General features: G+C 43.6%; 1 pseudogene; it reads right to left on the bottom strand.

Moving 5' to 3' along the window:
• LOC121704771 overlaps window positions 1-23,204 on the bottom strand; it is a 144,363-nt pseudogene that overhangs the window by 67,872 nt on the left and 53,287 nt on the right.

Genomic DNA, 23,204 nt, shown 5'->3' with positions numbered 1-23,204 from the left:
ACTCTGGACTGAAAGCTCTCGTTCCACTTCCATGGCTGAGCCTAAACTAATATGGCCTCTTCCACAAAGCTGCTCTCCCGAAGATAAGCAACACAGCCATGGTGCATTACCCACTCAAGGACTCATTGTGCGTGCATGTACCTGTGTATTTCTGAACAGGTACGTATGGATGTGGCTACAATCCCTGGTGTATGTATTTGAGTTTGGAATGTATGCATGGGTCAGTATGCACACTGCATATGTGTCTACATGCATGCATGTGTAGTGTACGTCTGCATGTCTGTACATACATGTATTTACATTGTGTGTGTGCGTGTGTGTGTGTGTGTGTGTGTGTGTGTGTGTGTGTGTGTATAAACGCACCAGCCATCCACCCCTTGTTTCTGCAGCTCAGAGATGCCGAAGGAGAGAGAGCCCATGAAGTCGTTGCGGCTGGTCAGGTCCCAGTCCCATACCTCCACAGACAGACGGCGGGTCCTTGTCCGACTCCTTCAGATTGCTGCATGGAGACAGAGAGGGAGTTAGTCAGAAAGTAAGCGCGCGTGTCTGTGTGTGTGTCAGAGAGCGAGAAAGAAAACAGCAGAATAGGGAAGAGAGAAAGGCAAAGAAAGAAAGAAAGAAAGAAAGAAAGAAAGAAAGAAAGAAAGAAAGAAAAGAGAGAAGAGAGAGAGAGAGAGAGAGAGAGAGAGAGAGAGAGAGAGAGAGAGTGAGGGAGGGGAGTGAGGGAGGGAGTGAGGGGAGTGAGGGCGGAAGGAGGACAGAAAAGTGCAATTTCATCCTTTTGTTTTGTCTCTCTTCCACCTTTCACTCCCTGAGCAAGACAATGCGGACGAGCAGATGGCCACTTCTGCTGAGCTGGTGGAGGGAGCACTGCAGCTCCCAGAGAGACCCGGACAGAAAGATAAAGAATAAGACTTGCCGAGCGCGCAGCAGAGAGAGGGACGGAGAGAGAGAGAGAGGGAGGGAGGGAGGGAGGGAGGTAGAGAGAGAGAGGAGAGAGAGAGAGAGAGAGAGAGAGAGAGAGAGAGAGAGGGAGGAAGAGAGGGAGGAAGAAAGGGAGAGGGAGAGATATAAGAGAGAGAGAGGGAGTGAGTGAGAGAGCGAGGCAGAGGACAGGATGGGGACAAGGACAGGACAGGCCTGGACAGGACTGGACTGTGACGAGGGAAACTTAACGGGAGCAGCGGAGCCGCGGCAGTAACGACACGGCTCACTCACAAGGTGAAGGTCTCGTTAAACGTGGGGTTGAGGCAGCACTTGATGGTCTTGGTCTTCTGTTTGGTGTCACTCTTGGGGTCAGGGATGAGTTTGAGCTTGACGTAGGGGTCCGACAGTCCGTTGGGGTCCATGGGCACCAAGTTCTTCGCCTCCAGGACTGAAGCACAAGACCACAGACAGACAGACATCACCAACTGAAAAATAAAACACTGACTTCTAATATGTCAAAAAGCCTAGCAGGTATAGTACTTGGATACAATTAATGCAGCTCACTATGTCATGATTGCCATCAGTATGCACTACAAACTATAGTTCATATCCTATTTGAGGCAGCCGTGGCCTACTGGTTAGCACTTCGGACCTGTAACCGGAGGGTTGCCGGTTCGAACCCCGACCAGTAGGCACGGCTGAAGTGCCCTTGAGCAACCTAACCCCTCACTGCTCCCCGAGCACCGCTGTTGATGCAGGCAGCTCACTGCGCCGGGATTAGTGTGTGCTTCACCTCACTGTGTGTACACTGTGTGCTGTGTGTGTTTCACTAATTCACGGATTGGGATAAAAGCAGAGACCAAATTTCCCTCACGGGATCAAAAGAGTATATATACTTATACTTATAGTGTGGCATGCTTTATATCTGTTGATAGCCATATGTAAACCAATGTACCAATGTCATATGTGGTATGTTTGCGACTGCCGGCAACTAACTGTGCATAGTCATGCTATGCAATGCTAGTTGTCCATTGGCCACTGTAAGACATCTCATTCTTATACACAAGGAATAGAATACCTTTGCTGTGTGTATATCAGGGAATACAAAGAAGATCCTATGAGGTGTTTCACTAGATCAATGCCACTGACGGCCTCTACACACAGCTGTGTGCGTTGCAGTGCTGGAGACGCATCCCATTCACTTTACATGGGCTCACGTCATCCGTTGCCGAACTAAATTGTGGGTCCGTTGCGTCGCGTTTCTCCCGCCGCTCGCGTTGAGAAGTTCAGCTGTTGCTGCACCGACAGACGGCACCGGCCAATCAAGCCAATCGACGGACGGCACCAACCAATCAAATTACGGTTATACTTCAAGTCATTTGCATAGCTACCGTCGGGAACACCCACTGGCATGCGTTGACGGAACGCAACTGTGTGTAGGAGCCGTGAGGGCAATGGGTGTGTTCTGCGGAGACGTGAGCATTCAACATGACTGTACGTACGGCAAACAATATCAAGAGGTCAGTTTGGACCTCTGAAGCCAGTGGGTGTTAAAAACATTGGGATCCAAGGGTGTTCATTAGCAATGTTGGTCCATGCCTGGTGTTTGTGCATGCTTGACACAGTCTGTTTAAAAATCAGAAGCTGCCTCTCCCTCAACCTTTCCCCTTTTTATCCCACTAGTGTTGACCCTACTTCCTGTTTTTTTCCTCTCACTCCTTTTCTCTTTCTCTCCCTCTCTCTCTGCACTAATCAAGTCACATGTATGCTCGCTCTCCATTCTCATGGAGGGATGTGAGATTTGAGTAGATCTCTCTCTCTCTCTCTCTCTCTCTCTCTATTCTGGCCTTCTTCCTGTAAATTGGGTTTGACCTCAGCACTTGACCAGAACAACAATTAGTCCCACGCGGACACTGGTGGCCTTGAGACAGACGTCCACTGCCATTTCCATAATGAGTGACGTGCCAAGGCAGGTGGGGGCGTTAATTAAGGCAATGTGTGTGTGTGTGTGTGTGTGTGTGTGTATTCCTTCTTGCAATTATGTCCCTGTGGGCTGCCATTCATAAGATAATCTCACTGGACTAACGAACGAACTAACACACACACACACACACACACCTTTTGACTACAACATAGCTGTGCAGTGTTATTTTTTTTGTATACCCCTAATAAGCACCCTGATCATGTTCCGTTGAAATTCTACCACAAGGGCATGTTGGGTGGGTGGGACGCTACACGGTCCAACACAAATTGAAGTGGTCTGACAATCTTAACAGTGCAAGCTCAACACCCCAGTTAGACATAAAAAGATTGCCACAGTGTTCTTTTCTTTTCTTATTTATGGAATAGTGTTTAACCCGTACGGCTGTTTCTCACGCCCAGCGAGTGGGGATGTGGGATCTACAGCGTTACACCACAGTGCCCCCTACTGCTGGCATATGGTATGTCCCCCTCAGCAGCATTAACATAAGGAGGAAGATCACAAGAGGAGAGAATGTATGATGCTCCTGCAGTCATCATCATTAAAAAAAATCTCAGTAAGTGTTAATGAAAGAGCTTAGGTCACTGGTGGACGGCAGGAGAGGGAGAGGAGGGGGGGGCAGAAATGGATTGGGTGTTTGTGTGTGTGTGTGTGTGTGTGTGTGTGTGTGTGTGTGAGAGTGTGTGAGAGAGAGAGAGAGAAAGCGACAAATAAGGTAAAAGTGGGAGCAGATAGGGTTGAGGAAGGCTTTGAGTTTGGGTAGTTTGGGCAGAGTGGAAGGAGCAGAGGGGTCCCCAGGCTGGACTGTGGCTGGGCTCCATGGGGCTTCAGCAGCTCTGAGTGACAGGCCAGTTGGGCGGGGGGTCAGTGATGGGAAAAGTGGCCCTCCTCCTTCATTATGGCCATTCAGTAGATCAACACTGAATCGTACATGATGCTGCCGAGGAGCACACACAGTACACACTGTACACGTAGTGTCTCTCACACACACACACGTACGCACACGCACAAGGGAGGAGGTGAAAGAGTGAGGTGGGTTTAGGGGGTAGAGAGAGAGAGAGAGAGAGAGAGAGAGAGAGAGAGAGAGAGAGAGAGAGAGAGAGAGAGAGAGTGTGTGTGTGTATGTGTGAGGGGAGGGGTATCATTAGGATGAGGGCTGTGATGACTCATTTGCCCCCATTGGGCCATAGAGCGTACAGAGGCTCTGATGAGTGGCAGCCAGCCCACAGAACACATCAGCCCTCATCAATGTCAGCTCAAATTCCACTTCACATGTATACACACACTGCCACACTAATGTGCGTGTGTGTGTGTCAGAGAGAGAGAGAGAGAGAGAGAGAGAGAGAGAGAGAGAGAGAGAGAGAGAGAGAGAGAGAGAGAGAAATAAGAGTGTGTCAGAGTGTGTGTGTGTGTCAACACCGCTGTACTAATGGACTCAGGGGAACAGTTACATGAACAGGATTTGAGTGAGAGTGTGGAATTAAACTGGCTTTCAATAGAGTAGCTCTGTTCAAACTCCCTTTCCCTCGATGAGGCTGAAAGATTTAATAGCTGTCAAGTCATCACTTGGGTAATGTATGTCTACTGTATGGAAAACAGGAAGACATGGGATAGGTACAAAGATTAATTAAGGTTCATGAGGGGTGCAATATTCATAAGCTTCTGAAAGAGGCAGATGATTATGACCTTGCATGATACAATCTAATGCTAGTAGCATAATCTGTAACTAGATGTACCGCATAGCGGTCCAAATTTGACCGCCGCTCAGTCCTGTACATCCGTTCCACGAAAATAAATCACACTAATCAATTTGTCTCCATCTTTTACTCCATCCCCCACTCTTGAAACTTTTGTGTATGCTTGTTTGGCATGCCTGTGTGTGTGTGTGTGTGCAGCTGCACAGAAAGTAGCCTACTGGCGCTGCAAAGGTGAATAGATTGTAGAATAGCCAAAAAAGTTGTAGCATTGTTATAAAACCTTTAAAATCTCTAAACAATCACAAGTAGGGCAGTTCATCACAGTTCATCCATTGCAACTGGATTGATGAAAGGTCACTTACACCTGGAGGCTACATTGTATTTGGGAAAAGCAGAAGGTAGCAGCATAATGTATTTATGTATTTATTACTAAACAAAACAATCCGTCAGTTCCATGCAGTTTTCAACAGCTATCAAGAAGAGAGGTCATGTCATGGATTTTTGTGAATGTTTCTTCTTCTACATATGCATACGTTTAGTCATCTAGTTCATATGATATTCAGCTTTATTGTCAATGCACAAATTAAATACCAGTAGTCTAAAACAAAATGCTGTTTTACCCAGTGGTGCAAATAACTGACATGTCCAAAAGGGCCTTCATGAAATGCGTTGCTAGACTGTTCATACACATTTTAACGGGCCAAGTTGAAGAGCTACCGTCCGTTATTGTTCGTGCAAATAATAGGCTGATTCATGTTGCATTTTGCAACTATGAGGTCCATGATTAGTCTGGCTTTCGCCAGACCAAGCTCAAGAAATCGAAAAAGAAAATGCCTGCAGATCAGGCTGAGTTCACCCAGCCTAGTCCATGGTAGGCACCCGATAGAAATATTGTTTAATTTTGCAATTGAGATATCCACGCACTCCCCTCTCACACCGTAAACACGCACTTCGAACAAACAAAAAGCATCTCAGTCTCACGGTATAGCCATAGGCAAAACTGTATCGGACCGGTGTAACGTTGATACTAAATCATCCATCGCAAAGAATGATTTTTGTAGCACGTGCAACAAATATGTGTAGGTACAGCCCTGCCCTGGATACATCTCTCAACGTGCGCTCTAAAACATTTGGTTTAAATGGAGATGTAAATCATCACGGGTGCGTTAATAAATCTACATTGCGGCGAGTTGACACAAATTATTCACTGACGAATTTATGTAGTTTCAGTCCTAGTTACTTTACTGTGGGCCATGCCCTTCCTTACTTGAATCACCTTTGAAAATAGAGGATTGAAGTAGCCTATGGGTGTTTGGGAATGAACGTTGACTCAGATGCTTTTTGAGACTTTGAGCAGAAATGTCCCACCCCGGTGTTTAGGATGCATCACAGACAGGTTATCTTTCAGGTAGCTGCTAGCCTATATATTTTCCATTGAAAAACCATCACGTAGCGAACGTGTTGTGGCTAACTCACTTAGCTCCTGTTAGTAGCCTAGGTTATGGTCATAAGCAAATGAGACGACAGTCGAAAGATACAATTAGTGCTGCTATCAATTTGCTTGGTATAACCGCATTTATAGTTTTCTACAAATGCAATAAAATTGGCCTCCATCACTCAACCAATGCTAACGGTAACATTATTGTACCTAGGTCCTATAGCTATTGATATTATAAGATTAACGTACCTGCAGTAAAAACCAAGCATGTCCGATAAACATTCTCAGATTTATTTCCGCTTCAAGAAGAAATGGGAATTACATTTCATGTGAAAATCGCTCTTTAGATTAGCTGCTAACTTCCAACAAAATTACGTCCCATCTGGTGGACAAACGACTACGTATTGCCAATACTGGAAATGCAGCCATGATGATGATGATGATGAATATTTGGTTTTCCTTTAATCCTACTGAATTTGTTATTATGTATCGGCCGTTCTAATTGCCGATACCGATAGTATGTGCGTGCCTGTGTGTGTGCATGTGTATAGGTGTGTACCGCCATCTACAGGCCAATGTATGTAGTCACTAAATGTACACATAGCTTACATTTTTTTAGACCCCCCCCATGGATGAAATTCTATGAAACTTACCCCCAGAGAATGCCAGGTTAATCATACACATACAATTTGGTGCAGTTCTGAACATCTTAACTGAAGAGAGGGGCGATTAAAGCAGAATGATATTGCATTTTCATTTTTTCATTTCATTTTTGCAAATCACAAATGAGTGATTATGGGCTAGGTTGATGTGGGCCCTTGAGACCTACATACCATAAAAATGTCTTCATCCTCGGTGCCACGGTTCAGGTAGTTATTTAGGAAAAACTGCATTTTTTGGTTTTCGGAGGGGGAGTGGCCCCCGGGGATGAAACAAAATTTTTCCATAAAAGTCTAGTGAGGCTACATACCCACCACAACTTGGACTTTGACAATCACTATATGACCGCTTTGCTAACGGCGGTCATAATAAATGTGTTGCTTAAATGTTGAATGGACCTTAATGACATTTAAAGGTGCCCTGCCACACAAAACCGTTTTTACTCGTATTTTTTTAAATAGGTTAGGTCCATATGTATTTTCTGTTATGTTGTGAATGTGAAAATGAACCAATAGCCCCTCTGTCAGCTCTAGCCACTGAAAAGAAATAAGCAGAGAAATCAGGCCAATTACAAAAGCGGCTCAGTCTGACGTGGAATTAAATGAGCTCATTACTATTCATGAGCTCGCCATGTTGAGACCGCGCTCACAGAATTCGTCTAGCTCAGTGACAGTTTTCGTATGCAAAGATGGCTTAACATCAACAGGCCTGTGCACTATGCACAAATAGAACTTCAACAACAATGCATGTTGCCCAAGGACCCAGAGTTGAGGATCAAATGGCTTCAGTTTATTTCTTGGAACAATGCCAAAGCTGGAGCAATAGGCTACCATTGCGGCAGTCTAAGACCAGTGCTCAGTCCGTAAGTAAAATGCTATTGTCAATTCAAGGAAGTGAAATGTTATACAGATTTAATGCATTCGCTAGCCTAGGAGGTTTTATGCCCATTTGGACAATGCTAGCACTCACTAGCCAAGCTAAGTTCATGCCATGAAGCTAAAATTAGTTGATAACAGCTACCATCCCACCAGTCAGATGACCAGTGCCCAGTCCATAAGTAAAACGCTATTGTCAACTCAAGGAAGTAAAATGTTATACAGGTTTAATGCACTCGCTAGCCTAGCAGGTTTTATGCCCATTTGGACTAGCACTCGCTAGCCAAGCTAAGTTTATGCCATGAAGCTAAAATTTGTTGATAACAGTTGTCATGTTATGGACGAAACCGACTAGCTTTTAGCCAATCAGAGTCAAGCAGCTTTGCTCTTTGAAGAACTGGCGCGAATATAGCTGAGTCTTCCTTCAGGCTTTCAAAGTGGGGGCCGGGGCCCCCTGGGGGGCCGCGAAGGGGTGTCAGGGGGGCCTCAGCAAGTTGGAAGGAAAAATAAAAGCAACAAATACATTTGAAAAATCTAAAATATACTTGTTACTATGAGGGTTGTTATACAGTACAATGCCATTATATTTTTTTTTTGCATATCTGAACATTATATTTTCCATGATAATGACTGGGAATAATAGTAGAGTGATGGCTCTCATATAGCAGAAAGCCCCAAATGCAATCTTTACACACTGTATGCTCCATCGCGAAGTGCTTGTGGCTAAATTAATTATTAGGATTAGCTTAATGTATTTTTACATTTGCCGTAGTATTGTCGATGGGTTTAATAACACATCAAGGGGGTCCTTGGCCAGAACCTAGTGGTATTTGGGGGACCTTGTTGTGGAAAAGTTTGGGAACCCCTGTTCTATACCACGCTAGAATGGCTTAAAACAAGGTAACCAATGCATTTTTTCCTCAAAATGTTTTACAGAGTCCATGGTAGAACTTCAGACATTAACACAAAGTAATGAAATATGTGTGGCAGGGCACCTTTAAAGCCCATTCTTCACCTGACTGTCTTCTTTTACCCATAGCCTCAGATAAATAACCAATATGACCACATGCCACTAATGTGTAATAGCCTTTCCATACTGCATAGAACACCACATGTTCTCTAGAATGGCTGACTTTCAATAGCAGCGAGGATAGCAGCGAGAGCTCACTGGGCCCTCCCTGCAGCTCCAAAGCCTGAGCCCTGCTGGTGAGAACATTCAAAATGAGGTGTGTTGATGGACTAATGGACTGACAATGTTTGCATTGAATTTACAAAAAGGCTCCAAAAGGGCTCCTCGCCCTCAGCTGTTGGGCTGCCATCGCATCGGGCATGGGAGCCAGCAAAGGAGAATCACAATCACAAGGGAGACATCCCCCACCCTCCCTTATTTTGCTTGAAAATGGCTCTGTAACAGATGTGATTGGGTAAACCATCAGGCTGCTGCTGTTACACCATTGCCATCTGCTGGTGATGGGGAGTATCTATTGAAATCCATCACATTTCAAACATCTTTCAAGTGATTGTAGAGGAAGAGTGAAGTACTGTACAGCAAGAGGCGAAGACAGCACATACAGTAATTTCCTGTGTATTAGCCGCATTGTGTATAAGCCGCAGGACAGTGTTTTATGCAAGTTAAAGGGACACCAGGCAATGTTTTCGTGTTAATTAATCATCTTCGTAAGTCGGTATATGGTTAAATGACTCATTACGGGGCAAATGAAGGCTCTCTTGCCCGCCCCTACTGCCTGTAGGAAGAATATCCCACTTGCAAGTTCGGTGTATCCTACCTGCCGACCCTTGACGTAAGATGCAAAGAAAAGGAAAAGAGCTTCAGACCGAGCGAGGGCTCGCACACGTATCGACACGTACAGACGGTAAGGGGAGCTTCAGGCTTGCCTGGTATCCCTTTAAAAAGAGTGATTAACAGGAAGTGCATTTGATCAGTGAGCAGAAAGCATCTGAGAACAGTTTGGTCTTAAGTCTAGATTTGAAATTGGCAACAGTAGGGGCATTTTTAACCTGGATGTTGGTTCCATCCAAATGCTGTTTCCAGAGCTGAAACACATAGCAGCTAAAAGCTGCTTCACAAGGTTTAGTTCTGATAGTAGGCGAGAAGAATCCTAGCTGCTGCATTATGCATCTGAAGCTGTTTGATGGTATTTTTAAGAAGGTCTTTGAAAAGCCCACTGCAGTAATCAACCCTGCTGGAGATAAATGCATGAATGAGTTTTTCTAAATCATGCTTTGACATAAGACATATTGCCAATATTTGGCAATGTGTTTGAGGTGGTAATAAGCTGGTTTAGTTATTGCTTTCATGTCGCTTTTGAAATGTAGATCACAGTCAGTTAAAGATGCAGGCAATGACTGCGCAGGAATATGTTTATGTTTATATTTAAAATTCTAAAAACATATATATAAAATGTATGATGCTTTGTCCAAAACAACATACATTATATTTTAACCAAAGACCAAACAAAACACACAAGAGAGGTAGCTCACTCCTCCCTTCAGTATTCCCAGAGAAACTCCACACAGGTTTTCATTTCTGTTTGTGGGATAGGCTGCCCACACTTCATTTATTTCCATTTTTTGGAGCCTGGGCTGCCTACAGAAACCGTTTTTTTTTTTTTTTTTTTTACTGCATACTCACGGAAAGGGCAGCTAGCGGATCATGAGGAGATGATTGCTGAATGTGACAAAAAATGTCACAGCCTTGAAATCGCGTACCACCGCTGACTACACCTTTAAGAAACCAAGATTTTTAATAGTATCTTTTGCTTTAATCCATTTAAGTCCCTTAAGTCTTTGCTCCTGTTTAACAAATATTTATTTACACACACACACACACACACACACACACACACACGTGTAATTTCTTGTGCAGACCAAAATTCTTTCCAAATTGGACTATGTATTGTTAGCTGGACTACCTGCTTGTATAGTGAGACCATTACAAATGATTCAAAATGCAGCAACACATTTGGTCTTTAATCATTCAAAGAAGACACATGTAACTTTATCAATTGCTCAAAATTAGCTGCCTATAGCAGTCAGAATTTACTTAAAATCCCTCACTCTGGCCCACAGGACACTGACTGGATCTGCACTTTGCTATTTTAATTCCATGATCTCTCTTCCAGCTCTATGTCCTGTCTTGCCCACTGCGGTAAGTAAACAAGTTAAAGGAGAAGTTCATTGTGATATTGACCTAAAGTGTTTTGAAACATGATACCGAGTGTGAACTTTTGTCTCACAGCTCATCTCGGCTTGTCCCCTGCACTACGAGGTTCAAAGTAGCTCCACACTTCATTGGTAGACTTCCGAGGGCCCTGACATTTAAAACGAGACATTGAGAACTTTGAAAAAGCACTGGTGGTTTATTTACAAGACGATTTATACAGACAGTACCTTCAGGAAGTTTACCTACTGGAAGCAACTGGAATCCATGCATTTCCACAGAATTATTTGTGATCAGGAATGGAATTGAGGGTCACAAGTGCGTTTTGAGGCATTTTGAGTTATTCACAGATTCTGAAAGTGTAGTTTTTAAGCTTTCTAACAATGTCTTACACATGGAAATCATACGATAACATTTGATAAAGTTGTAGCCCATTTAAATTATACACATCTCAAAGCTACAAGCTGAGAACTCGTGCAAGAAAGTTTGCCTACTTTCTCCCTGAATCCATGGGAGGGGAACACAATGGTCCTCATTTGCATGACATTAAGATCAACCCTCCCCCCTGTCACGGTCACTGATCTGTCAGCCTGCAGTGCAGAGTGGGTTGTAGTGGTCTGAAGCGCTCTCTAGACCCACAGTGTACATTAAACCTCTTACAAGGTACCAGGTACCTGCCATCAGTCATAACAAGACATTCTCGCATTATTCAAATTAATTGCCCACCGAAACTATCTGTAATGGGTTTTGGCTAGTAGCCTATGGTGCCAATAGCTAACGACAGTAGGCCTACGTTAGCTAGTAGCAATGGATAAAGTTTCTAACACACAAACTTTATCCCCGTCAAATGTAACTGTGGAGATAGCATCTGATATCTTACGATCTAGCTCCTCCGCTGCCAGACCGAGAGATTCTTCCTTGTTGTAATTATCTTCGGCTAAGGTCAGCTCTAGATTAGGGATGTTCTCCAATGTAATGCAGTCGCCTTCATCATCAGATTCAGCTCATCTGCAATCTGCTGTGCTTTGTCCATCTCCATTTAGGGCTGGGCGATATGGACCAAAAGTCATATCCCAATATATTTGTGTTGAATATCGGTATACGATATATATCCCGATATTTTTTCCGCAAAGTTAGAGCTGTAAAATGAAATGTTCAGTCAAATATGAGTAGTTTTATTGAAAACTCAATACTCCGGTCTTGATTTTCTTGAGAGCTCCGGTCAGCGGCTTGCGTGGAGCAAGGATCACGGCGCAAATTTGAACTATATCGATATATGCGATATGGTCTAATTCCATATCGCATTTTAAAATATATCGATATATCTTTTATATCGATATATCGCCCAGCCCTATCTCCATTCCAATTGTAAACAAACAGCATGCTGGTTCAGTAAGTAGCCATGAGGTTACTTCTAGCATACAGCTGATTGGCCGACAGAACAAAAGAGCACTAATAGTCACGCCCAATTCAAACGCTGGTTTACTTCCTGAAACTTAACCATTTTCAAAGACAAAATATACAATTTTAAAGCAACCAATGCTGTTATCTGAAACATGGAATTGCTTCTTTAGGACTTCAACTTGCACATTGTGCAAAAAAACGAAAATAACTAATTTTGAAAAAAAAAAAACTTCAAAGTCGTTTTTCGTGACTTGCGTCTCTGCGACTTGAGCCTGGTTTTCCCATGCCTGGTCACATTTTTGGAATCAGATCCCTTATCATACCTGTTCATTCGTACTCGTCGCTCGACTTATCGTGACTAAATTCAAGATGGCAGCGAACGGTAAACTTCCAGAAGGTACTGTCCTTAGGGCAATATCACACCAAACTTCTCCTTTAAGTACACTCCCTCTCTCACACAACCACATGGTTACTTGGTTACCCACACTTATAAGTTTTTGCTAGAACTTTGGACAACTTTGACACTGATGTGTATGTGTCTTCCAACGCTGATGATACACAAGGCACCTTTCTGAGCAATGTTGCTGGGCAAAGTTCCTGAGTTGTTGTTCTGGCATGTTCCCTTTGATATTGGGCAACTTATTTTTCTTGAGAACTTGAATCATCAGTAGGCAAATTAACATGATCATCCAATCTTAACACATGGAACCGGTTATGTGGTTGCCATGCAACATAGCTCAAAAAATACATCACCTAAAGTAACACGATGAAAAATTCATATTTATGGCCCCTGGCATCAATATAACACCATTTAGCACTTAGATGGAGCCCAGTTAGTTCAAAACCAACTAAAAGGGTCATGATCCTACCTGATTCACAGGGATACACAGTGCAGTATCTAGCATTCTGGGCATGCATTGACAATGTCAGAGACTTCATCCTCCGTATTATATGTCAGTGTGCCATGAGTTTGAAGCTGTTATTTTTAAGGGAATAGAACTTGAGGGCAGCCGTGGCCCACTGGTTAGCACTCTGGACTTGTAACCGGAGGGTTGCCGGTTCGAGCCCCGACCAGTGGGCCGCGGCTGAAGTGCCCTTGAGCAAGGCACTTAACCCCTCACTGCTCCACGAGCGCCACCATTGTAGCAGGCAGCTCACTGCACCGGGATTAGTGTGTGCTTCACCTCACTGTGTGTTCACTGTAGGCTGTTTGTGTTTCACTAATTCACCGATTGGGTTAAATGCAGAGACCAAATTTCCCTCACAGGATCAAAAAAGTATATATACTTATACTATATTGGTTTCCTTTATGCCCACATTCTGGGGCTCTTAATAGGTCCGGTGGTTAGTGTGTACCACTTGACAAGTTCAGTTGTGACTTTTTGAGTACATCTCTGATACAGGCTATAAGAGGCAGGTCAGCATAGTTGATCTGTTGACTGGACATAGATTCACATAATTCACAACAATGTCTTCCAACTTAACAACTACCGTTGTTAGGAAATAAATAAATAAATAAATAAATAAATAAACCATCTTCCACAAATGGGGAGTCTTCTAGGTCTGTAACGATAGAGACAAAGTAACCTCAGATAAATTAATTGAAAGAGGGATTAACTTAAAATGGGATACTGGGTTCATTTCAAATAGCAATTCAAATCGAGCTAATCCCCCAATTATCACAGCAAAGAACCTCCCTGTAGGCAATGCTGTACTGCAACAGTTTAGCCACTGGGGGGCAGCACATGAATGCTCTAAACCCTGGCCAAGCTAAAAGGAAGTCTTCCCTGTCTTCTACCTCACTGTAAAGTCTGCTGATCTAATATGTAGAGCTTTTAAAACAAGGCTCTAAATGGACCAGGCAATTTGTCGTGGTCAATGCAGGGTACAATTATTTGTAAGTTCCCCTATTGATTTCAATCTATCCCTGATGGTGAGTGCATCATCACAGTGGAAATGAGAGGGCCTGAAGCTCTGAAGGACAAAGGAAAGATGAGAATATCTATTTATGTGTGTGTGTATGTGTGTGTGTGTGTGTGTCTGTGTGTGTTAGTGTATGTGTGCATTATGTGTGTGTGTGTATATACTCATTTCATAACCTACAGGGTAAGAGGGCTATGATGATTATAGCAAACATTTGCAGTAAGAGTGAGTACATATTAATAATGAGGCTGGGCGATTTGTATACAGACACATATACACACACACACTTCTAGAGACACATAAGACCTATTCAATAACCTTCTGAGTGATTCAAAAAACCTTTGCCCCAGAGATGCGTGTATGCATGCACTATGAGCTTGTGTGTGTGTGTGTGTGTGTGTGTGTGTGTGTGTGTGTGTGTGTGTGTGTGTGTGTATATGTATATATATATATATATATATATATATATATATATATATATATATATATATATATATATATATATATATATATATATGTGTGTGTGTTCAAATTTTGAATGAGGTACACCAGTGGGGTGCTGTTTTTCAATCTGCAGTATGAGGGTGTGTATGTGCGTGTGTGTGTGTGTGTGTTCACAAGTGATTGTGTTGTATTGAATAAATGGACTATAGATTTATTACACCAGTGGGCTGCAGTGCTACTATCTGCAGTGGGCTGCTCTCTCTCTCTCTCTCTCTCTCTCTCTCTGTGTGAGTGTGTATGTGTGTGTGTGTGTGTGTGTGTGCTGTATTGTGCTGGTGTATGTTGTGCGTGAGCGTGTGTTTGTGTGTGTGTATGCATGTGTGTGCGTGTTGTATTGTACTGTGCGTGTGCGTGCAGGCGTGGGCTGGAGGCATTGACTCACTGCTGACGGTGAGCACGTTGTTCTTGATCTCTGCCTTGATTTGAATGCGGCCCCTCCGCTCGGTATGGTCTGTCCCACACAGGCTTGGAACATTCTGCACACAGCGCTTATGGATGTTCATGAAGCAGTCTGGAGAGATGAGAGAGAGAAGGAGAGGTCACACACACACACACACACACACACACAAGAACAGAGTAAAGGGCATGTTTTTCACACTTCAGTTATGGATTTTCATCCAGCAGACAGAAGAACACGGCAGGTGCTACACAATGCGTCCTGTTTGCAAGTACACTAATTTCCCCAAAGCTAAGTGTCTAAACTTGATGTGTTACGATAGACATGTTTGTTGTTATGGAAGAAGCTACATGGATGTTTTCACACTTGATGTGCAAGATAGCTTTTTTCCATACCAGCAAACAAGTCTATGTGGATATTTTCCCACCTTAAGGGGCCACCAGCTCACATAAGAGGCCCCGAGCCAGCCCAAGCCAGTTTCCTGTCAATCCAAGTCCAAGCGCAGACTCAACCTGCTGCCTCGTTGCAAATAAAACCCGGACAAATCCCAGAAACAAGGAAAATAGACTAAAAGCTGCACAATTCCATAACCCATACTTACCGGTCATTGTTAATTCTCTCAGAGGGTCCAATACTGGCTTAGATGTCCCCTTGCATCAGGGATTTACCCTGTTGACCTAACAGGTAGCCAAGAAGCACACTGCTGCCCCCTTGTGGATGAGGTGAGTTTGGGAACGTGTGCTATGTAACTGTACTCCCTAACACACACACACACACACACACACACACACACAAAACAGACGAGAGTAAACGTGCACGCACACGCACACACACACACAAATGTAATAAGTAATAATAAGCAATCTATTATGACGAAAATGTCATAATAACACACACATTCTCTCTCTCTCTCTCGCTCTCACACACACACACACACAAGCACCTCAGTACTGCATTTGTGTTCATCATGTAATCGGCACTGGACCAGGCATGCCTTGAAACACCCCTAACACACACACACACACACACACACACACACACGCAGGAGAGAAGCCAAGGCTGCACGTCTTCACTCTCTCGGCACGAGACCGTGGGTGGCTGACAGGGCCACATTTGCCTCCTGCGATTATTTGGCCAACACGACGCGACAAGAGACGAGACAAGACGAGAGGCGCTACTGGCCGAGCTCCATACTGTACAGGCCTCCGCTGGGCAGACCACTGTGAGAATGAATCGAGACCTCACCACAACATAGTGCAGTGTCACCGACTCCGGCAGGAAATGGCTGCTGAACACACAGCATTTGCAATGCCGCAAAAGAAAGTCACAGCTATAGCAAAGCAAAGACCACTCGACTTATACACACACACGCACATATAAACCTACACAGACACTTGCTCATTGTCAAACAATCTAATACATGTACACATCTCTCTCTAAGACACACACAAATACACATACAAACAAGCACTAAATATATGTATGACCATAATGAATAATGACACATTCAAGAATATAACTAGAACACCTGCACACAAGATCTATAGCAACCCACAACAGACCATAATTGTACTGTACAAATATGAACAAACTCTGCAAACAGTACTGTAACACATGCATAATATAGGCAAAAAAAACAAACCCCAGACACCACCATCTAACAGTCACAGACACACCTGCTTCCTCTTATGACAAGTCCCATCACTAAGCAACAGCAGCAAGGCCTTCTCTCCTCAGAGAACTCAAAACATGAACGCCATCGTGAGCTGAGGACTACACAGCGTGAAGGGTTGGCAAGGTGTGGAGCACAGGACATGCATGCACACACACACACACACCCACACACACAGAGATACAGATACACACACACACATGGGAAACTGAGGACTGGTAATTATAGCTCTCCCTGATGTGTCTGCAGCCATAACAGCACAGCCTCAGGTTTCAGGTAAGCGACAGCCTCTGGGGACACAAAACCACATCCTCAAAACATGCACACACACACACACACACACACACACACACACACAGCCTGGCTCCACTCCCTCTCATCCCATAGCAGGTCAAACTAATAGTGAATCTGCTCCAATTCTGGAGCACCTGGATGTGGAAAGACTGACTGATGGGCTGACAAAGTTGCTGTGCTCAAAGACTCGCCATCCTCTGGCCCGTCGATAACAAGATAGGTTGCTATGGATGAACAGAGGGAATCAGATAGGGGCTAGAGGGAGCAGATAGGGGCTAGAGGGAGATGGGGTGACATGGGGTGGGGTGCGCAGGGAAGACGTTGTGTGTGTGTGTGTGTGTGTGTGTAGTGTGTGTCTGTGTCTCTGGTGTGTGTGTGTGTGTGTGTGTGTGTGTGTGTGTGTGTGTGTGTGCATATGAGTGTGTGTGTGTGTATACAGTACGTGTGAGTGCGCCTGTGTGTGTGTGTGTGTGTGTGTGCATGGGTGTGTTGCATGCGCGCGCGTGTGTGTGTGTGTGTGTGTGTGTGAGGTTCACGACTGAGCGTTTTTAATGTTTCATGTCTTCGGGCGAAACGAGGAGCACGAGAGGAGAACCTGAGCCGGACGGGTGTCCTCACGAGACTGGGCGGCGAGCGAGCGAGCGAGGCTGTTACACAACTGGCCTCTCTGGCGTCTCGCTGGCTCAGGAGCGACTGAAGTGGAGCATGGCGCTGGCCGACGGCCCATGGCCTCCTTACCGACACTCACACACCAACAGTACACACCATCACACAAGTAAATAACTTGATGAACTTTATTAAGGCATATATACTGCAGTTGCTGCATAATGGTGTACTGGGTTAAAACGTACTGTAATGTTACATATTACTATACATGTGCATGTACTGTATAGATAAAAACAAATATATATACTTGGATTTGTTCACAGTGATAAGTAAATGCATGTCACAAATAGCACTGATATTGTGGTGCTACATGGAATCTACTGAGCAAGGGAAAAAATGCACTTACAGCTTATACAGCTACAAAAGAACAGCTACGAACAGCTACAACTTCTATTAGTGATGACACGGATTCTTCGGTTGTTGTCCTTACAGTAGTTCCATAAAATGATCAATGGCGTCTAGCTACTGTAGGATATAGTCTGGGTGGTGGGGGGGGTTCTGCGTGCTCACATTTCATAGCATGCTCCATAAATGCATGCATGCTAAATTGCGGTTCCGGCGCAGTCAGGTGTGGCAGCCTACTCAGCAGCTCCGTGTCTTAGTGTTTGTTTCTACGTCTTTTGTCTACTTTTTGTTTACTTTTTACTCTTCTGCTGTTAAAGAATGTGTTTGTGTTGTATGTATGCTGCTGAGACCTTGAATTTCCCCTGGGGATCAATAAAGTATCTATCTATCTATCTATCTATCTTTCTATCTAAACAGAATATTGGTTAAGTATCAGCTGTGACACAGTATGCACAGCAAGGCTGAGACCAGCTTGGGGGAGGCTGGAGGACCAGGGGTTTGGTGTCGGCCAAGCTCCGTGCTGTCCGATTCCACTGTCAGTATGTGATAACTTGGCATGCAGAGAGAAAGGGTGGAGAGAGAGAGAGAGAGAGAGAGAGAGAGAGAGAGAGAGAGAGAGAGAGAGAGAGAGAGAGAGAGAGAGAGAGAGAGAGAGAGAGAGAGAGAGAGAGGGAGGTTCAACGTGTTCCAGAGGACAGACCAGCAGCCCTCCACTCTCCCACCAGTACGAGGACAACACATCCACGTCCCACCAAGTTGAAGGCCAGGTCACATACTACCCTCACCCCGCCAACCCAACGCACACACTGTTAATGGATCCCCCCTCCCCTCCCTTGTCACACCATCACCCCCTAATGCCATTATTCACCCCTGTTCCATCCCCCACCCCCATTGCAGCTGTGTATGAATGTTCAAACATTGTTTGAATTTGTATTTCTCAAACTTGTATCATTATCCACAGACTTTGATTTGATTAGCCTACTCTATTCAAATAACTTCTTTAATCTGTTCCATTGAATTTGTCCATTTTGTGAAAGTATTAATTCATTTTATGTTAGTTGTTGGAACATACAAGGACTCTACTCCTCAACGTTTGGTATTAAGAGTACTCAACCAGAGTTTTTGAAAAACATTGAAAATGTGGATATTCTTATCCTCACTGAAACATGGTGCCACACAGAGACACCCACACACTGTCCTAAGGGATACAATGAAATTGTAATCTCCTCGCTCAAACTCAATGGCATATGTCATGGCAGAAACTCTGGGGGAATATTGGTGTGGTACAAGGAAAACCTTACTAATCACCTTTCTATCATCCAAACAGGGAAATCACACTGTTGGCTAAAATTAAAAAAGAGCTCTGGTATATCAATTAATGATATATACCTTTGTGCCATATACATCCCACCAATAGAATCTCCCTATTATGAGGAGGACTACATAAGCAATCTCTACACAGACATCAGCCATTTCCAGGCCCAGGAAAATGTGCTGATATGTGGGGACCTAAATGCCAGTACTGGGTGTGAAATAGATCACATAGACCCTCATGGTAACAACCATGTGTTTGGTCAAAACAACCTCTATTTTACACCAAACTTACCCCAGAGAAACAGCCTTGTCAATAAAAATGGTAAAGAGTTAGTGCATCTCTGTCGAGCCTTAGGGCTGTATATGCTTAATGGCAGGATCAGAGGGGACTCTTTAGGGAGGTTCACGTATTGTTCAGCTCTTGGAGCTAGTGTAGTTGACTATGCAATCACTGACATGGACCCCAACTCCTTCAGAGCATTCACTGTCAGGCGGCAAACTCCACTATCGGATCATAACCAGACTAACATCTTTCTCAAAATCATACAGCAGCCCAAAACAGAGTCCAGCAAGCTATTCCGTCTCAATGGGACATATAGATGGACTCAGGACAGCCCAGATAACTTTTAAAAGCTCTAAATTCTTCAGAACTAAAACAATGCATTAGATCCTACAACTCAAAATGTTTTGAGATTAGCAAAACTGGTGTTAATGAAGCCACAAAAGAACTAAACAAAATATTTCTGAAAGCAGCAAATGTAGCTGGCATGAAGAAGTCTAACAAAAATCGAGCAAAGAACAACACTAAAGAAAAATGGTTTGACAAGGAATGTAAACAACTCAGGACTAGATTGAGGCATATTTCCAATCAAAAGCACCACCAGCCTGAAAATACAAATCTTAGAAAGAACTACCACGAAACTCTTAAACACTATAAAATGTTGCTGAGAAAGAAAAAACAGAATGACACCAACACAACTCTCAGCAAAATCGAAGCATCTATACAAAATAATCAATTTTGGGAGATGTGGAATGGTCTGAGCAAAACAAAACCACAGAACTTACCGATTCAAAATGGTGAAATCTGGAAAAAGCACTTTGAAAATTTGTATACAGACATCCAACCTCAAGATCTACATGGAAAAATTACAATCCCTTGAAAAGACAATTAAAGACAACCAAAACCCCCTTGACTTCCCAATTACACAATTCGAACTTGAATCCAAAATTAAAAAACTCAAAACAAAAAAATCCTGCGGCCCTGATCACATCAGAGGAGAAATGCTTAAACACAGCACCCCTGAAATGCAAAGGGCTATACTCAAATTGTTCAATCTCACTTTAACTTCTGGCTGTTTTCCTGACATCTGGAGCCAAGGGTACATTACACCCATCTACAAAAGTGGAGATAGATTGGACCCCAATAATTTTAGAGGCATCTGTGTGAACAGTAGTCTGGGGAAGGTGTTTAGCAGCATTATCAACAAGTAGCCTTCCTTAAGGAGCACGATGTCCTCAGCAAAAGTCAAATTGGATTTCTTCCAAATTACCGCACTACGGACCACATTTACACCCTACACACCCTAATAACTAATCATGTAAACCAAACACAAAAAGGAAAAATATTTGCTTGTTTTGTTGATTTCAAAAAAGCATTTGATTCAATCTGGCATGAAGGACTATTTTATAAACTTTTACAAATCGGTGTAGGGGGTAAAGTTTACCAATTAGTTAAGGAAATGTACTCTGAAAACAGAAATGCTGTGAAAATTGGCGACAAAATTACAGAATACTTCACTCAAAAAAGAGGGGTGAGGCAGGGCTGCCCAACACTGTTCAATATTTATATCAATGAGTTAGCGGTGCAGTTGGAACAGTCTACAGCTCCTGGCCTTACCCTAAAAGAAAAAGAAATTAAATTCCTTCTCTATGCAGACGACCTGGTGCTGATTTCTCCCACTGCACAGGGACTACAGCAGCACCTGGACCTGCTAGAGAAATACTGTCAGCACTGGGCCCTGACAGTAAATCTAAAAAAGACAAACATTATGATATTCCAAAAGAAGCCCAGATGTCAGAAACACAGATACCCTTTCAATCTAGGCAGCACCGCCCTAGATCACACGATGCAGTACACTTACCTCGGCTTGATCATAACTGCATCGGGGAGCTTTAGCATGGCAGTGAATGCTCTAAAAGAAAAAGCTTGCAGAGCGCTATATGCAATAAAAAGAAATTTCTGGAACATAAACATACCAATTAAAGTTTGGTGCAAAATATTTGACTGTGTTATCCAGCCTATTGCGCTATATGGAAGTGAGGTATGGGGTCCACTCAGTGTGCACAGCTACACTAGATGGGACAAGCATACTGTAGAATCCCTACATGCATAATTCTGTCGATTAATTTTAAAAATCCAAAAGAAAACACCAACCAATGCATGTAGGGCAGAATTAGGCAGATTCCCATTGGCCATCAACATACAAAAGAGAGCACTTAAATTCTGGATGCATCTCCAAACAAGTCCCAGAGACACACTGCATTTCATCGCAGCAAAAACTCAAGATCTGAACCCCGACAAGAGTCCTCTGAGTCAGCTTGTGCTGAGACTAAGTAATCCCCCTCTAACAAATACTAATACACTCTCTCAGCCAAGCTCTGCTTTTAGACTAAATCTCAACCAGATTATCCAGAAATCTAAAGAAAAATATTTGGAACATTGGCATAATGAAACAAAAAAACAAAATAAACTAGAATGTTATCGGTCCATAAAATCCAAATATGAATTAGAAGAATATCTCTCTACTGTCAGAGATATAAAGCAGAGACAGATCTTGACCAAATACAGACTCCGTGACCACAGCCTAGCCATAGAAAAAGGCAGACTAAGAAAGTCATGGTTGCCAAGAGAGCAAAGAGTCTGTGGTCACTGTACGACAGGTGAGGTTGAGACGGAGGTGCACTTTCTTCTTCAATGTAAGAAATATGAATTTATTAGAGATACCTACTTCGATAAATTTACCAACCTAACCCCAGAGTTCCGAAACCTGGGAGAACAGGAAGTACTGCCTGTCTTACTTGGACAGCAAGGACAGGCAGCAGCTCTTGCTGCTAAATATGTCACTGAATGCCATAGAGCGAGGGACAGTGATTAGACACTATACACACTATACACATGAAATACCTACCATTTTCAGCACACACACACGTTTACATGTATAAATGTCTTATCTATCGTATGTTCTGTATTGTAATGTTTGATGTCCTGCTTTGGCAATGCAAAGCAATATTTGTCATGCCAATAAAGCTACCTTGAATTGAATTGAATTGAATTGAATTGAGAGAGAGAGAGAGAGAGAGAGAGAGAGAGAGAGAGAGAGAGAGTGAGAGTGTGTGAGTGAGTGAGTGAGAGTGTGTGTGTGTGTGTGTGTGTGCACGCGTGCACGTTTGAGCAGCTGATGGCATGCAGTGTTAAGATGACTATGTGCATGCGTAGCATGACTGGGTGGTAGTGGATTGATAGAGTAGATTAGTTAGACTGTTAAAGGGCCCTAGCTAAAGGGAGCTGGATCCGTGTATCCTGTGATGTTGCAGTATAGCATAGAGTGTGTTGCAAAATGACTAAAGTTCAGCAGTTTATAACTTATGTCACTGCAGTTATCTACAAAATCGGGCCTACTGGTTAGGGTTTCGGGCATGGAACCGAAGGGTTGCCGGTTCGATCCCCGACCAGTGGAAACGGCTGAAGTGCCCTTGAGCAAGGCTACTTGAGCTAACTCCACTTCCAGCCTCTATGCTGTGGGTTAGGAGGCCTAGCCCCAGACTACAGTGAAACCGCATCAGAAGTGAAGCACCAGTGCCACTCGCAAAACTTGACATAGAAGATGCGTCCATTTTTTATTTTCTTTTTTAAATGTCCGAGGGAC

The sequence above is a fragment of the Alosa sapidissima genome, chromosome 3 (assembly GCF_018492685.1).
Source record: "Alosa sapidissima isolate fAloSap1 chromosome 3, fAloSap1.pri, whole genome shotgun sequence".
Classification (NCBI taxonomy): domain Eukaryota; kingdom Metazoa; phylum Chordata; class Actinopteri; order Clupeiformes; family Clupeidae; genus Alosa; species Alosa sapidissima.
This window is presented reverse-complemented; position numbering and strand designations above follow the sequence as displayed.